Here is a 12,897-nt window from a genome sequence, read left to right on the forward strand (position 1 = left end):
GGTAAAGAATCCTCCTGCAATGTGGGAGACCTGGGTTCGATCCCTGGGTTGGGAAGATCCCCTGGAAGAGGGCATGGCGACCCACTCCAGTCTTCTTGCCTGGAGAATCCCCATGGACAGAGGAGCTATAGTCCATGGGGTCACAAAGATTCAGACATGACTGAGCGATTAAGCACATTAAAACATTGTTGAAAGGAAACTTGGAGTGGAGCTGACACTAACATGGAAATCACAGGGAACAGTTCCTGGTGGCAGAGTTGAGTTGACCCATCCCCAAGCGCTGGTAGGAGTTCATCGTCAGCCATGTACTTTAAGCAGATCTGACCAAGAGCTGGACAAAATTGAAATTATCCAGAAGACTTTGCATCCATAACGGTTCATGGTGAATGTTGCCTCCAGTATATATTGCGTTACGAGATACTGTTAATTTCAGCTGTATCTCGTCCTTCAAAATCTTTTTTGGATGCTTTACTTTGTACATAATATGATAGAATAGTACCTCACCATCATTGATAAAATAAAGCAATGAGAGCTTGTAAACAGCTTTTCGCCCCCAGGGAAGAGTGGGTCACACAGGAGTTTGAGGACAGCTGACCTCAGACTTCACGAGCCTCAGAGTCACTGGGAGGCTTGTAAAGACACAGACCCCAGAGGGTATGGTTGAGGAGGTCTGGGGTGGGATGTGAGAATTTGCAGGTTCCCAGGTGATGCCGCTGGCCTGGGACCCTCTGTTCTGTAGAAATGACCACCGCCTGAGGGGACCTGCTCTGAAGGCCCCCGCTGCCCGGTCACCTTCCTTGCAGTGGAAGACAAGTGTCCCCCTGAAGACCAGTGGCAGCCTCCCTACCCCCTGTCCCGCCACGGCCCAGATGTCCCCCTCAGAGGTGGATCCCCTCGTCGGAGGTTTTTCAGCTACATCTAGAAAGGGCTTCCCAGGTGGTGCAGCGGTAAATAATTCTCCTGCCAGTGCAGGAGATGCAGGTTCAATCCCTGGGTAAGGGAGTTCTCCTGGAGAAGGAAATGGCAACCCACTCCAGTGTTCTTGCCTGGAGAATCCCCATGGACAGAGCAGCCTGGCGGACTACTGTCCATGGGGTCGCAGAGAGTTGGACACAACTGAGCACACCCTAGAAGGAGGGGAAGATCTGGGCGAGAACCGCCTGGCTGCCTGGGGCGGTGGGGAGCAGAGCCCTGTAGCCCACCCGCTGGCCTCACCCCGAGGACCTGGCCCGGGTCGCCCAGGCTTTGCTGTCAGAGAGATGTGATGGGTTCTGTGAGGCCTCGCCCTAGCTTTTGACCTCAGATCTTCAATAAGGTAATGTATGTGCCACAGGACCCCTGCTGCCTTCTCAGAAGGGTGGGTCTCGCTGGCTGAAGGCTCTTGTTGTCAGAGTCCGGATGGGCTGAGCCGGCTGGGAGGGGAAGGCGGGAGGAGGGAGCTGGGAGAAGGGGCCGGGGGCCCTGGGGGCGGGCCACTTGCTGCTTCTGTATCCCCTCCACACCCTTAGTTAGGCCTAGGGTCAGGGACAGGAGGCTGGTCTAGCACCCGCATCCGGTGGCCGGGCCATGGAGCCCTCCCGGCCCTCTGCCCCGCGCCACCCCCCTCCCACCCATACTCACATCCAGTTTTCTTTTCTTTTTTTTTTTTCCCCACAGCATTTTTCTATGCTTGGAAGTTGGAAGCAGTAACACATCCAGGGCAGGATTTCTAGCACAGGCTGGGCAGTTAAGAGTCAGGGTCTTTGACATTGGACCCCAATCATGCCATGTGAGGGAAGGCCCACTGTGCGGGCACTTTTCTGCACCTGTCTACACGGGCTGCCAGTGAAAAGTGTTAAGATCTCAGCCTCAGGTACCCAGGCTGGAGGGAAGGGAACAGGCTGTCCTGGGCTCCTGCCCAGCCTCGACACACCTGTGCAGGTGCTGCCCTGCTTGGGTGAGGGGGTAGGGGGTCTAACAGGGATGGGGGTATGGGGACCAGGGGATCCTTCCTTCCCCAGCCCTCTTCCTCTTGGGGCCTGAACTTCAAGGTAGATTATGGAGCCTCCTTGACCTACACGCTTGGTACCCAGATCAGGCCGGTGTGGAGACAGCCAGTGAGACCAGGGTCTAGACCCTTGGGCCCCACGCTGAGCCTCAGTTCCTTGATCTGTGAAATGGGGTGATGAGGGTGCCTAGTGCAGATGGTCACGAGAATGAAGCGAATGTGTGTGTAGTGCCGAGTCTTTCGACTGCTCCCTTGAATCCTTATTATGTGCTGATCCAAAATAACTAAATTAAAAAAATTCCTGTGGGTCATTCCACTGAAAGCTAATCATGAAGAATCATATCCTGGCGTTCCTGGGGTATCTGAAGGTAAGAAGTATTAACTCATTCACACCTCTAGCGCAAATCAATATTGAGTGCTGGTTGCATGTCAGGCAATAAAATAGTAAACATATAAGAAGAAAATGCAGTGAAAGGGATATATGGCAGACAGGTCTTGGGGCTCCCGTGGGCCTCCCTGGAGACTGTGGTGCTGGGTGGGGTGAGGACGGGCAGGCAGCGCGCCCTGTAGGTGGATGGAAGCCCCCAGGCCGCAGAAGAACCACAGAGGGGCTGCTAGGCGTAAGTGCCCAAGTGAGAGGGAGGCTGAGGCTGGAGGCTATACCCAAGGAGACTGGAATGGCACCTCCTTGCTCTGGATCAGGGCGAGGCTGCCGGTCTGCATGCATCCCTCCTCAGGTCATCCTGGAAACTGGGTCAGGGCTTTGGACTCAGACCTGGATGCCCCTGCCCCTGGTGCCCCTGCTCTGCCTGGGAAAAGTCAGTTTAGTGCTCTGGGCCTCAGCTTTTCCATCTGTAAAATGGTGGTAATTACATCTCACTGTTCATTCCACTTAGGAGAACCAGATAGGATTGTAAGAGGAAGCGCTTTCAGGACGATGGCATCTCATAGTTCATGTCTACCAGGTGGTAGGTCAAAGTGTCAGCCCATAGCAGTGATCTCTGATGGACTTTTGCATTTTTTCTTTTTTAAATCAGTGACAAAAGCCCTCAAATGTAACAGTACCATGGAGCAATCTGACCTTTCAGCCTCCTCGTGGTGGGGAGAGGAAAAAAAACCGAATATCTGTGCAGCTGTGCGCCAGAGACTGGAACAGCCGGCTCCCCCTTGGGGCCGGCCAACCCCGGCATCAAAACCACCACTCTCGTCAGCTCCCTGCAGCTCCAGCGGTGATCAAAATGCAGGGCTTGCTCAGACAGCCTGGTGGGCAGCCACCTCCTTCTAGATGGGCCCAGGGTACTGCACTAGGACAGACTGCGGACGGCAGCGATCTGTCCACACCAGCCCCTTCCTTGCCTGAGGCACTCGGGGGTCTCCTGGTCACCTCCTGCTCCCTAACCCCCAATCCTTTCTGCAGAGTCTTGGCCCACAAAGCACAGCCCTGACCGGGGGACACCTTAGAGCAAAGGTCTGGCTCTATTTTTCGCATGCTTGTGAGCTAAGAATGGTTTTCACACTTTTAAACAGTGTAAAATGCTTCTCAAAAGAAGAATAACATTCTCTGATATGTGATAATCATATGAAATTCAAACATCAGTGTCCATAAATAGTAATTTGTTCATTTGTTCTGTAGTCCACAGCTGCTTTTGGTGCTACTGTGGCAGAGTGGAAAAGTTGTGACCAAGACTGTGTGGCCTGCAAAACCTAAAATATTTATACTCTGGCCCTTTCACAGAAAGTGTGTGATGATACCTGAGACACCTTCCTTCCAGGAGCATTTGCACTTTAATTCACACTCATGCCTTAAGCAAAAGAAATGAAGCTCTAATGGTGGAATTTAGGCATCTATCTCTGACAGGTGGCTTCCTGTGACTGAACTTTCCAGGGAGGGTGTGTCAGGGGGATTAGAGCCAGGTGCAAAGAGTCAGACACGACTGAGAGACTAACACTTCCACCCAACAAAAAGGAAGAGGCAGCAGGATGTCAGATAGAAGACTGGAATTCCTAATTCCAGCTTCAACTAATTCATAATTATGTGATTTTGAGCAAAAAGCCTTTTCACGTTCTGATGCTTTTCTCATCCATCCAAGATCTGCCCTGTCCACGTCACATAGGAAGGTAATAGCTGTGAAATGTTTTGACAGCGTCACTCAGATATGAAAATTGGCCAGTTCCAGTGCATCCTGAGAAGGTACATTGATTGCTTGCCTCCAAGGCAAAGGGAGCGAAGGTGTGTGCTGGTGTTGTTGTTAAGTTGCTAAGTCATGCCTGATTCATTTGCGACCCCTTGAGTTATAACCCACCAGGCTCCTCCATCAATGATATTTCCCAGACAAAAATACTGAAGCGGGTTGCCATTTCCTCCTCCAGGGGGATCTTCCCGACCCAGGGATTGAACCTACATCTCCTGCATTGCAGGCAGATTGTGCGCAGGTGTAGCCACCCTATTCTCATCCCAGATTAAGACCCTTGGTTTGATGACAACACTGTTGTAGATCCTTGGCATTTGTACAGCTGGCCTTGTAGCCATTCCTGGAAGGTCCTCAACTGGTGTATTTGCCATTTTGCAAGGGCACAGATCTGAGTTACTCACTTGCTATGGAGTGAATCTAGTGGACTGTCCGGAGACCTAGTCCAGGATGGTTCACTGTTCTTTTGTTATAACAGACAGAGTAACTAATAAAGTGATTAAAAATTGGTCTTTGTAAATAAGTGTTCTGTATTCATGACACTGGCCCTCTCAAAAGTCTCAGAAGAGATTACTCATGAGGGACATGTGTTTCCAGTAAACTGTTTGCAACCAGGAGACTGGCCTGTGACAGCCATCTCTAGAAGCTGTCCAACATGCCTTGAAGAACAGCCGCAGGAAGTGGCTTCCTTTTATGGGTGTCATAGTGTCCGGTTCCCAGAAACAGCTGATTCCAATGGCACCCAATGACCATGCGTCACCTGAGGAGACCTGAGGCCAGGAGTGGGTGACAGCCACATTTTACTTGGACACCAAAGGGGGTTACAGTCTGACTTGCAACCACATGCTGCAATGACCCCAGAGCCTGTAGCAGCATTTGCACTGGTTTGTTTCCATTCTACCCGGTGAACATGTGTGCTCTTAAAAATGCAGGCCACACCCGAATCTGTGCCAGAGACAGTTGCAACAAATTGCATCACCTGGATTTTTTGGTTTGGGATAGTTAGCCCATGTTGGCAGGGCCCGTTGGCGAGTTGTGTGCTAATTTGAAGCCTTCCGACTCCTTTTCCCATTGTGCCAAGAGTGCACCAAGCTGCCCAGAAGGAAGGAATTCAATCAGCATCAGAAGAATGCACTGAAGTCCTGTTTCCTGAATTCTAGGGGAGACCTGAGCAGGAGGGGAAGACCCAGCTAGTAGGACATGTTTGTTTTCTGTGACTTTCTCCCAGGCCCAAAGCCGGGCCCAGCTGACACACGTCAGTGGGAGGGCCGTGGGCCTGGGGAGAGGGTGGAGGCATTCTTCCTGAGGACTCATCCTGCCCCGAGTTTTCAGCTGCCGCCTGCACTGTTCGCCTGGCCTCGTCCTATGGGCCCTGGGAGCATGGCTGCAGGTGGGACCTTTAATCCTCTCTCCTTATGAGAACCCCCAGCCCTGGTCAGAAAGTTGATCGAACCGAGCTGCTCTCTTTATCTGACCCTCCATCAAGATCCCTGGTGGCTTAGATGGTAAAGAATCTGCCCGCAATAGAAGAGACTCAGGTTCAATCCCTGGGTAAGGAAGATCCCCTGGAGAAGGAAATGGCAACCCACTCCAGTATTCTTGCCCAGAGAATCCCATGGACAGAGGAGCCTGGTGGGCTACGGTCCACAGTGTTGCAAAGAGTCAGACACGACTGAAGCGACTAACACTTGAACTTTTTTTTGTAAAAAATTAATTTATTTATTTTAATTGGAGGCTAATTACTTTACAGTATTGTAGTGGTTTTTGCCATACATTGACATGAATCAGCCATGGGTGTACATGTGTCCCCCATCCTGAACCCCCCTCCCACTCCCCTCCCCATCGCATCCCTCAGGGTCATCCCAGTGCACCAGCCCTGAGCACCCTGTCTCATGCATCAATCCTGGACTGGCGATCTATTTCACATATGGTAATATACGTTTCAATACTATTCTCTCAAATCATCCGACCCTTGCCTTCTCCCACAGAGTCCAAAAGTCTGTTCTTTACATCTGTGTCTCTTTTGCTTTCTCGCATATAGGGTCATTGTTACCATCTTTCTAAATTCCATATATATGTGTTAATATACTGTATTGGTGTTTTTCTTTCTGACTTACTTCATTCTGTGTAATAGGCTCCAGTTTCATCCACCTCATTAGAACTGATTCAAATGCATTCTTTTTAATAGCTGAGTAATATTCCATTGTGTATATGTACCATAGCTTTCTTATCCATTTGTCTGCCGATGGACATTTAGGTTGCTTCCATGTCCTGGCGATTGTAAACAGTGCTGCGATGAACACTGGCGGACACGTAATACTTGAACTTTCTTTCCATCAAGTACCCGGACTGTGGCGCTGAAGGTCGGCTTTTTCTCTTGACGTCTCTGCCTGGGGAGTCTCAGAATGGATACATTTTTCTTCTCCTCGCGGCCTCCCCCTTTTGTGAAATGGCACGTGAGTCCCGCTCCGCACTCACGCAGGGCTTGGGCTGGCCGTGCTCCCTGCGCGCTGACAGCTCCACGTGCCCAGCCCCCTGCTCCGCTTCATTTTGGGGGCAGAGGACCCCGCCCAGCCTGCCCCCCAGCTCTGAAGAGTGCCATCCTCAGGCCTATCCTGCTGCATCTAGGCAGGATAGGGGGTCTCCTCAGGGACCTAATGGGCCTCCAGGATGTCAAAAATACAGGGTCTCTTGTGGGGATGGTGGGAGGGCCATGGTGTAGGAGGGAGTCTGCCCTGAGCTTCCATTTCCTTCTCCAGGGGCTCTTCCCCACCCAGGGGTTGAACCTGGGTCTCCTCTATTGCTTGAACCTGCCCAGGGGGCCAGCCCCACCCAGGCAGGTGACAGGACGTCCTGTCCTGTGTGACCCGCCCTGTCCTTGCAGGGCTCAGTGACGTGGAGTGATGGATGTCCGGATGTCCAGGAGAGTCTATTGCTATGAACACTGCAGAACAGACAGGTATTTTTTTAATTAAGAAAGTATTTCCCACCCAGGGACTCTGTTTTACCATAATTAATATAAGTGGTGAATACAGAGAGCGTTTAGACGCTGCAAACGTCCCAATAAGAGGAAGGCTCTGGGTTGGCACCATGGGAGGTGGTTCCAACCAAATGTGCTACCTGGGCGTGGCTTCCCCAAGCTTTGCTTCTGGCCTTGGAGCCTCCAGCTCTCCAGTTCTGGAAGCTTCGCTGAGTTTCATTCCCTTCTCTTCTGCAGAACTGGGTCTGCGCCCTGCCTCTGGGACCAGCAGGAGGTTCAGAGATAATATATAAGGAACTCGTTCTGGAATGAATGGAAAGAAAGTGAGGCACTGAGTGAGATGCCAGAGCCCTGCGTGTGCGGACTGTGGAGCAGGAAGCCTCTCTCCCTGGCTCGGGGCTCAGGGTCCCTGGCTGTACAGTCAGGGTTTTCCCCATCTGTGTCATCTTTCCTGGTCAAAATATGTTTGTTACCCAAGCAGAACTTCTCGTTCCTCTTTTACCTGTGCAGCCTTGGAAGCCCTCAAGAATCAAGAACCTGACCCTGGGGAAGTCCAGGCACTGGTTCAAATGAGGAAGGGGGTTCCCAGAGGCCCAAGTAAGGGGGCCAACAGTCATTCATTTCTCTCATGATACATCTTTGCACACAGTAAGAGCGTGAAGGGACTGTAAAGATCCGGATCCCATCTGCCTCAAATGAAGGTATGTGATACACGAAAAACAGCTTCCAGGCTCATCGATTTCACTCTTCGAAGTGTATGCGAGAAGTTTAGTAATTTAAGATATTTTAATATCAAATATCTGGAGGAGGAAATGGCAACCCACTCCTATATTCTTGCCTGGAAAATCCCATGGTCAGAGGAGCCTGGTGGGGCTACAGTCCATGGGGTCGCAAAGAGTCGGACACGACTGAGCGACAGAGCCTCAGTTATCAAATAAAGATGTTTGTAAAATGCAGGTTTTTCACGGATCAAGAGTAAACACAAAGCTTCAGGGAGGTTTCGGACTTGCGGTTTAACAAGGCTCGCGCAGGAGAGTGTATGTAACACCCCCACCCCCAGGGAACACCCCCACTCCGTCGCCTCCACGCAGCCTCACCTGGCCCACCCCATACCCACTGAATTGGGACCTTAAGGGGGAGGTGTGTCTCAAAGGGCTCTGGGGTGGCTCTAAGGTTCAGATAGAATTAGCAATGCCGGCTCAAGGGTGTTTGTTCTTAGAGGGAAAGATCTGGAAGGTACTCCCTTGGTGGTGGCTTCTGGTCTTTTTGCAGATGAGCTAGTGGTTTCTTCAAGATCTCAGCAATACACTGACAAGTCTATTGGGGAGCTTTGCCGGATCAAAACAGTGTGAACATCACACCCTGGAGGGTGAGGATGTCCTGAGGGGTCAGCTCCAGACGGCCTCGAAGCCGCACAGCATGCCCGAGACTCTGGGTACAGGTCTGCCGAAGAGGACCCAGGGCTCACGCCTGGGTGACTTTTTCCATCTTCTGATAATGGGGAGCGAGTGATCTAGGGATACCTCTCAAAACCCTGGTAAAGAAAGGTAAGACAGCATCCCACAAAGTACCCCCCTACCTCCCCCACTGAGGCCTGGAGGTGATGCTTCCTTCACAGGACCAGGGACAGATGGGAAAACCACAGAAAAATGAGATTTCCCAGAGAGGTGCAGGTCCTAAGTTTTCAAAAAAAAATTCTTGGCACCCAGAACATGGATTCTTAAGCAGGCAGCTTAGCTCTTCGTTGTTTGTTCCACAAAGAACATAGTGTCTTTCATCAAATAGACTTCTGAGGCAGTTTTCTGAAGAAGCTGCCAGGTTGATAGATAGCGTGTCCTCGGTGGTGAGGGCGGTCCAGGGCTGGTCTGGTTAGCTCTCAAGCCAGCCCTTGGGGAACAGTCGTCTGCGGCCTGGCTGCAGAGAGGCCTCCGGAGGACCGGGAGAGGGTGAGACAGCCCTATAAGAAGGGGGCCTGGGACTCAGGAAGGCTAGCTGACTGACTGTGGCGTCTCAATTAGAATGTCAGCTGCCGGAGGGCAAGGGCACGGAACAAAGAGGGGTGAAGACCGTGGGTGTCAGAGTCCCACCAACCTGGGCCGAATGCCGGTTCGTGTGACCTTGGCAAGTACATCCATCTGAGGTGGTCTTCTCTGTAAGGGGGGCGGGGAGCTTCTTCCCCGACAGAGTATAAGGATTAAATGTGACTGTATATAAAATGGGGCTTCCCTGGTGGCTCAGGCAGTAAGGAATCTGCCTGCAATCCAGGAGATCTGGATTCAATCCCTGGGGTTGGGAAGAGCCCCTGGAGGAGGGAATGGCTACCCACTCCAGTATTCTGGCCTGGGACATTTGGTAGCACACTTACCCTAAGGAACTCAATGGGTATTTTAGCCATTTAAAAATGTTTTTTTGTCGCTTGCCCATAGAATGCCTAGTAAGTCAACATCCTCAAGTTGACGGGCTAAATGAGGGCTTGGTCGAATGTTTATTTAATAAACTCAAAGTAGTGGCTCTCACTTTGCTGTATGCCTGAAACTAACTCCGTGTTGTAAATCAACTCTTCTCCAACAGAATGAAATTATCAAAAAAAAAAAAAAAGCAGTGGTTCTCAATCAGGGGAAATTTTGCACCCCAGAGTACCACTGGCAATGTGTGACTGCATTTTGGATTGTCATAACTGTGTGTGTGTGTGTGTGTGTACAACTGACATCTGACTGGCGGAGGGCAGGGATGCTACTAAACAATGCACAGGACAGCACCCCCCACCCTCTGGTCCCAGTTACCCAACCTCAAATATCAACAGTGCTGAGGTTGAAAGCCCCTGATGTAAAGGGTGAAGCTGAGGCTAGCCCACTCAGACAAGGGGAGTGGGGGAAGCAAATGCGACCCCCAAGTCTCGGATCTGGCAGCAAATGAAATCTCTTAAACACATCCCTAAAAATGGAACCCTCTTCTCAATTAGGACACTTTTAGTGGTTAGCACTCACAGTGTTAAGTCAGAGAAACTGGATTCAGAATTAAAACTCAGCAGACTGATTCAAATAGCTTTTGGGGAAGCTGTAAACCGTGAAAAAGCAGTAAAAATTAGAGGGTCAGAAAGGGAAAGCAACTGGGGGTTGAAACGTGGTCCAGGAAAAAAAAAAAGGCATCACATGGTAATAAAATAGATGAGACCTCTCTCCCATTTAAAAAAATTTTCTTTCTAGGACAAAGCAAATTACATACTAAGAGACTATAAGTAAAGGAAAGTTTCCATGATTCTGGAAAGACTAATTCCTCAGAAGGTCAACAGTTATCTGATTGGGCCAATATCTGCTCATGGCTATGGTCTTAAAGGAGAAATTAAAAACCTAAAGTAAAAATTCTGGTTTGACTACAGTTCCAGCCAATTTTGACATTCCATTTGCTTGTCAGAGCACTTTAGTGCCCAGCCTGAGCCCACAAATCAATTTTGAAAGAAGATATGGCGGGCTTCCCTGGTGGCTCAGTGGTGAAGAATCCCCACTGTAGGAGATGATCGAACGATCCCTGGTCCGGGAAGATCCCACATGCTGCGGAGTCACTAAGCCTGTGTGCTAGAGCCCAGGAACTCCTGAAACCACGTGCTGCGATGACTGAAGCCCATGCACCCTAGAGCCCATGTTCCCCAACAAGCGAAGCCACTGCAATGAGCAGCCCTCACACCACAACTAGAGAGTAGACCCCGCTTGCTGGTGAGAGAAAAGTCCATGTAGCAACCAAGACCCAGCACAGCCCAAAAATACATAAATAAAATTAAAAAAAAAAGAAAACGTGGAGCCTTAATCCAGTCCCAGTCCTTCATGCTCATGATAGTTTGAGAATATTTACAAATGAACCCGATTATATTTAGAAGCGCTGCTGAAATTTTTCGATTGGCATGCCCAGGAATTAGAGGACCACTCGTTCCGTGAAAAATGCTCATGCTGCAGTTGCAAGAAACTCATGAGACATTTCCCACAAAATCTTCCTGAAAATGCCTTTAGATTTTGGTTTTTTTAAATCTTTATCTTAAGTTGGTTACTTAGATTCTTAAGGCTCAGCTTTTTCTTTTTCTCTGCAAAATGGAGATAATATTTCCTACCTCTAGGGCTGTGGTCAAGATTAAATAAGATTATGCACCTGAACCTCAACATAATAAAAGCTATATATGACAAACCCACAGCAAACATTATCCTCAATGGTGAAAAATTGAAAGCATTTCCCCTAAAGTCAGGAACAAGGCAAGGATGCCCACTTTCACCACTACTATTCAACATAGTTTTGGAAGTTTTGGCCACAGCAATCAGAGTGGAAAAAGAAATAAAAGGAATACAGATAGGAAAAGAAGAAGTAAAACTCTCACTGTTTGCAGATGACATGATCCTCTACATAGAAAACCCTAAAGATTCTACCAGAAAATTACTAGAGCTAATCAATGAATATAGTAAAGTTGCAGGATATAAAATTAACACACAGAAATCCCTTGCATTCCTATACTCCAATAATGAGAAAACAGAAAGAGAAATTAAGGAAACAATACCATTCACCATTGCAACAAAAAGAATAAAATACTTAGGAATATATCTACCTAAAGAAACAAAGACTTATATATAGAAACTATAAAACACTGATGAAAGAAATCAAAGAGGACACAAACAGATGGAGAAATATACCGTGTTCATGGATTGGAAGATTAATATAGTGAAAATGAGTATACTACCCAAAGCAATCTATAGATTCAATGCAATCCCTATCAAGCTACCAATGGTATTTTTCACAGAACTAGAACAAATCATTTCACAATTTGTATGGAAATATAAGAAACCTCGAATAGCCAAAGCAATCTTGAGAAAGAAGAATGGGACTGGAGGAATCAACCTGCCTGACTTCAGGCTCTACTACAAAGCCACAGTCATCAAGACAGTATGGTACTGGCACAAAGATAGAAATATAGATCAATGGAACAAAATAGAAAGCCCAGAGATAAACCCACGCACCTATGGACACCTTATCTTCGACAAAGGAGGCAAGAATATACAATGGAGAAAAGACAATCTCTTTAACAAGTGGTGCTGGGAAAACTGGTCAACCACTTGTAAAAGAATGAAACTAGAACACTTTCTAACACCATACACAAAAATAAACTCAAAATGGATTAAAGATCTAAACGTAAGACCAGAAACTATAAAACTCCTAGAGGAAAACATAGGCAAAACACTCTCTGACATAAATCACAGCAGGATCCTCCATGACCCACCTCCCAGAATATTGGAAATAAAAGCAAAAATAAACAAATGGGACCTAATTAAAATTAAAAGCTTTTGCACAACAAAGGAAACCATAAGCAAGGTGAAAAGACAGCCTTCAGAATGGGAGAAAATAATAGCAAACGAAGCAACAGACAAACAATTAATCTCAAAAATATACAAGCAACTCCTGCAGCTGAATTCCAGAAAAATTATCGACCCAATCAAAAAATGGGCCAAAGAACTAAACAGACATTTCTCCAAAGAAGACATACAGATGGCTAACAAACACATGAAAAGATGCTCAACATCACTCATTATTAGAGAAATGCAAATCAAAACCACAATGAGGTACCATTTCACACCAGTCAGAATGGCTGCTATCCAAAAGTCTACAAGCAATAAATGCTGGAGAGGGTGTGGAGACAAGGGAACCCTCTTACACTGTTGGTGGGAATGCAAACTAGTACAGCCACTATGGAGAACAGTGTGGAG

General features: G+C 48.4%; 1 long non-coding RNA gene across 1 annotated transcript in view; it reads left to right on the forward strand.

The window, feature by feature from the left end:
* The window catches only part of LOC145534511 (uncharacterized), a 32,993-nt gene extending 23,321 nt beyond the window's left edge, over positions 1-9,672 (forward strand). Inside the window, exons 2-4 of the long non-coding RNA XR_014074677.1 lie at positions 6,518-6,632; positions 7,061-7,135; positions 7,394-9,672. This is a non-coding gene — a long non-coding RNA (uncharacterized LOC145534511). The remainder of the gene's footprint in view (positions 1-6,517; positions 6,633-7,060; positions 7,136-7,393) is intronic.
* Positions 9,673-12,897: the final 3,225 nt, after the last annotated feature.

The sequence above is a fragment of the Giraffa tippelskirchi genome, chromosome 14 (assembly GCF_054371585.1).
Source record: "Giraffa tippelskirchi isolate mGirTip1 chromosome 14, T2T-mGirTip1v1.2.pri, whole genome shotgun sequence".
NCBI classification, from domain to species: domain Eukaryota; kingdom Metazoa; phylum Chordata; class Mammalia; order Artiodactyla; family Giraffidae; genus Giraffa; species Giraffa tippelskirchi.